This window comes from Mytilus edulis, chromosome 10 (assembly GCF_963676685.1).
Source record: "Mytilus edulis chromosome 10, xbMytEdul2.2, whole genome shotgun sequence".
NCBI classification, from domain to species: Eukaryota; Metazoa; Mollusca; class Bivalvia; order Mytilida; family Mytilidae; genus Mytilus; species Mytilus edulis.
In genome coordinates, this window is record NC_092353.1 from 56293507 (window position 1) to 56298676 (window position 5170).

Below are 5170 nucleotides of genomic sequence, written 5' to 3' on the forward strand. Positions count from 1 at the left end.
CATAAACAAATCTCTGATTTTCATTGACGTAAGGGTGAAGGTCTAGACGTTTTTATAGCTCTGAATAGAACATTATTTCGTTTATACTATTTCCGTGAAATAAATCAAGTTGCACTTATACTAGACAAATGAATACATTCATAATTTCCCGTTATCTGTTTATTTATAATCTAGACAACAACTTTATATACAGTCGTATTTGTCAAAGACAAATCTACATGTATACTAACTCTAGCATGTTATATACCAGTTTCTATCTCGAAAAACGGGTTTTAAATGCCCAAGAATTCGTTAATGTTATGAAGTTTAAATGATTTAAAAAAAAAAAGAAGGTAACATTCTCTATTGTTCCTTCAAGCTATATATCTTCTGTTTTGGGGAAAACTAATAATTTTTTTGACATTAGAAAACCAAAAAGCTTATAATACAGGTTAAAAGAAAAGAAAAAACGAAAAATATATAGAAAAATTATAAAAAAACCAATTTGACTTGAAAGAAAAAATCTAATTAATTAAACACTTTTATTGTTTACAGACAACGAAATAAATAACGAAAAATAAACAGTGTAAAAGGGACAAATATTTGTTGATTTTTTTAATTTTCGGTTTCACAAAGGCGCTTTGCTTTTTTATGTCTGATGTTAAGTCTTTAAATAAACTTCTCTAAGTAATTTTCGTTTTTATGACATTTCCATTAAGTATATCAATAAACAAAGACTTAAGCATTTGTGTGAAAATTTCTGCAGGGAGTTTGCTGGGAAACAAATAAAACCATCGAATTCTAATGATTTTATACCGCAAGACACTTAGAGTGTTTCATTGTCACATTTAATGATAAACAATAAAGAACAGATAACTCCTAGAGGGGGTATTAGAAAATAGCATCTCTTGTTTATTTTAACCATGGAGTATTATTCACTTTAATGCGTTAACCAAGGAATTCATACGGAATCTTCTGTACTTCAGCGAAATTTAAACCTGGGATCCAATAGAGTTTAGTAGAAAATCGCAGCGTAAATTTTCCCAATGCATGCTAACATTACAGAAATTATATAAAAAAAATAACCGGAAATCAAATAAACAAGGATTCATATTTTTCCCAACTCAGTATAAGGTTAAGTAAAAATATTGTATACAAGTGTTGAATAATTGAATAAAGACAAAAGAAAGAAAAGGGGGGTTAAGTTGAAAAAGAGGATACAATTGGCAGTTTTATAGAATAATAATAAAAGCTAAAGATACTGATAAAACCCAAAAGTCAAATGTAAAAAATATATAACTGTCAATGTTTGAAAACATGGGCTGTTGGGAAGATGTAGGTTTTAAATATAAAAAGAAGATGTGGTATGATTGCTATTGAGACAACGTTCTCTAACGGTCTGAAGACTCTGTCGTTTTAATTACTAGTAATATATCATCCATTCAAGGGCAAAACAGGAAGCTTTTTGCTAGCAGTTTAAAAAAAAAAGAATAATTAAAAGCATTGCTCAGCACGAATTAAATATTTTTCAATACTTTCAAAGTCACATCAATTGTATATTTTCTCTCTGACAAGAGGAACAATGATTTGATCTTATCAATGCTGAGTTCAATACACAATAAACATTGCAAATGATAGAATGAAAAATGAGGGTAACACAACGGTCCTGTATAACAAATGTCTTATTATGTAAGTTAACTCCCTTTTCAAACCAACAACAACAGAAACATAGAATTATGTAATTCAAACATGTCATTTTCAAAAGATCCATAAAAAACGTCTAATTTAAAAAACTGAAAACAAATAACAGATCTGTCTTATTACGCAAAATAAATAAATATTTGGATTTTAACGTTGTCCCTAGAAGAATAATGATCCTTCAGGGCTTTCAGGGCTTTGAAAAAAACATAACTGGCGATGTCAGTGATAGTACTGATAGAATCTGACACGAAAAACGACATTTTTACAAAACAGAACATGATTTTTTTATGAGTATCGAGTTTATCTGATTGTGTGCCCTTGTCCTTAAAAAATCCAGCTGTCGCCGCCGCGGGACCCTCATAAATCACAGCGATGACCTTAACAATAGCTGGCGTTAAAGTTCCCACTCGTATATGAAAATGGAAATCAATCATCTCCTAATTTTACCAATGACACACATCAATCAATTCCATCACCTTAGGAGGGGTACATACCGTTACCCCTCCCGTTAACCAAAACTACATGTATAACCGCCGGAGACTGATTTGTATGTTCATTATCGAAAGAGGAAACAATTAAATGTGATAAAAAAAATTGGACATAAATTTTGTAATGTTCAAAGGAAACAGTTGAACATTAAGATATTCGATTGTGATTTTTATATTTTTATGTGATTTTAATGTTCTATTATTCTTTGATCTTATTTGATAATTAACACATAAAAAATGAAAAGATATGAATTAAGATATCTTTGTTAATTTGATTTCGGTATAAATAAAAGAGTTAAAACGATGAGATCACAATAAGTTATTCGTGTATTTAAGATTATTATGCATCGGTATTACTAACTTTATTCTAAGCTCTTTGCGAAACGCGAGTCAGACGCAAAAATTTCAATCCTGGTATCTATAATGAGTCTATTTACATGTATCAGACTGTTTCCCTGGAATGCAAACAAAATTCTTCTTTTAATTATTTAAGAAAATTCACCGGCCCTATTTTTTTCTACTTCTCCGAAGACTTCAACACAAAATAATATAGGTACTAAGTTTAAAAAGAAAAGAGCCATCTCTTTAGGATCCCTTTTTTCATATTTGTTCGATCATTGATTTTTTCTTGTTATTTTTTTTTCTTTTCTACCATTACTTATATTTATAAATAATTAGGCTACTGGGTAATAATATAGCGATGCAGGAGAAAACTTATTTCTCTTGCGACATTTTATAAGCTTAATGTCCAGTAGCAAATATTTCATGCATAAATAGAACGAGGTCATATCGTGAAAGTTGGATAGGACAGAAATTTGAAATGTAAAAGTTCACCTACAGACACCTAGCCGGCTTAAATAATAATCTATATTAATCAAATTTTGAATAAATGTACACAATAATCATGACCTACAACGTGCTTTTATTGACTGTCACATAAAAATCATACAGTTTCACGCAAAAACCAACAAAAATAAACTAAATTAAACGACGTTCAGTTATAATCTGACGGGTTTTTTTTTTTAATTTCTTTATCCTCTTATTATCTTAAAGGTATTTGTGCTTTATTCGTATAATTTGTTTGTCGATTATTCCTTATTTAGCACCTTGCAATTTTTTTTTTCTTCAGTTTTACCTATTTTTATCTGTTCTTTATTTTTAGTCCTACTTTTCTCTAAATTCCTTTTTTTGTTGGTACTTGTATGCTTTTTCTGTTGTTCGTTATTCTCAATTCTGTAATCTGCTAACCAAACACTTTACGCCCGGACCTTATGCAAGTAGCACAGCAAAAGTACAGAACAGCAAGAAGTTTCAGCTATATGATTCAGGTCTTGATAAACCCGGCACTAACAGCAATTACCATTTTGCACCGTTCTACACAAACACATCATAAATCTATATATATATACAAATGTTTAAAGCTATTTGAGTCAGTAAAACAAAACTGAAATCAAACGTTTAAACTATCTTTTAAGCATAGGCGGATCCCAGGGGGCCTGCCCCCCTTTTTGTTGGAAAATTGTATTTGATTATGTAGGGTATCACTGAATAAAATTGAGAATGGAAATGGGGAATGTGTCAAAGAGACAACAACCCGACCATAGAGAAGACAACAGCAGAAGGTCACCAACAGGTCTTCAATGCAGCGAGAAATTCCCGCACCCGGAGTCGTCCTTCAACTGGCCCCTTAACAAATATATATACTAGTTCAGTGATAGTGAACGCCATACTAAACTCCAAATTGTACACAAGAAACTGAAATAAGAAATAATAGCATGACTGAAATACCCCCTTTTAGGTCAGTCACTGCCCCAGCCCCCTTTATAAAAGTTCTGAATCCGCCACTGTTTAGTTTATAAACGCGAACGAATCTCACATTTCAAACATAAATTAAGTGATTTTTGTTCAGAAAATAGCGTAGCAAGACGTTTCGAGTACACTGTGTTCGGCAATAGTCGTTTCAATGTTTAATCCACCATGTCTGTACCAATTCAGGAATATAATATGAGTCTTTTTGACAGTTCTTGTCCATTCGTGTGTGGTGTTTGTGCTTTTGGTTTTGCTATTTGATTAGGGACTTTCCGATCGTTTTGAATTTTCCTCGGAGTTACTCGGTTGTTACTTTACTTTTTTCGGTCACAGTTGATTAGGCAAGAGATGTCTCTGATAAGGCCGTATAGTCGTTTGGCCATGTTTTTGTGTTTTGTTATAAAGAGAGGCTAAATTAATTGTCCCTTCAAACAAACGTAAGGCCCTTGAAACAAATGGAAAATACTTTTTAATTATACAAATACAAATACTTTATTGGTACAAATAAAATCATAACTTGAATTGGAAATATATTCCATGGTTCACAGCATGCGCACACGTGCACCCGATAAAAAAATATATATTTGTTGTTTAAAAATCTTTTTAAATATATACAATTATTATTTTCATTCATTGTTTACTGAGAATTTGAATAAATGAGAACGTTTATAAAAGGTGGATTATTCATACATATATTTGTTATTTTAATTCAGGTACTAAACAAGATAAGCTAACTATTTTCAAAAGTAAAGATGATTGTTTCAAAGTAGACCTACTCGTGTTTTTTCATGTTTTTTAATTGTTTAATCATTATTTCCAGATATTTCTTTGATGTAAATAAAGTATCTATCTATTTAATATACTAGTCACTAAATGCCACTTAGTAATTGACTAAATAAATATTAAATCCGGTTAATATTAATGTAAAACAATCGAAACCCAAACTAATCCTTGTTGTTTTATTATGTTTTTTCGCTTTCAACTGAAACTGGTATTCTGCAATACGGTCGAAACGTCTCGAAAAAAGAAACAGACTATAGGAAATGAAATGATATACACTAACAAAAAATATGTTGATGTACAAAATAAATTATTTTATTAGCAAATTATGGTTGACAAGCAATATTAAAATAATTTGTAATAAGAATTGAATTTTCTTAAAGCAATAATAACATAACGATAATAAACAAAGC

At 30.5% G+C, this 5170-nt stretch overlaps 1 protein-coding gene across 1 annotated transcript in view; it reads left to right on the plus strand.

The window, feature by feature from the left end:
- The window catches only part of LOC139492177 (inositol 1,4,5-triphosphate receptor associated 2-like), a 455884-nt gene that overhangs the window by 168123 nt on the left and 282591 nt on the right, over positions 1 to 5170 (plus strand). The window lies entirely within an intron of this gene.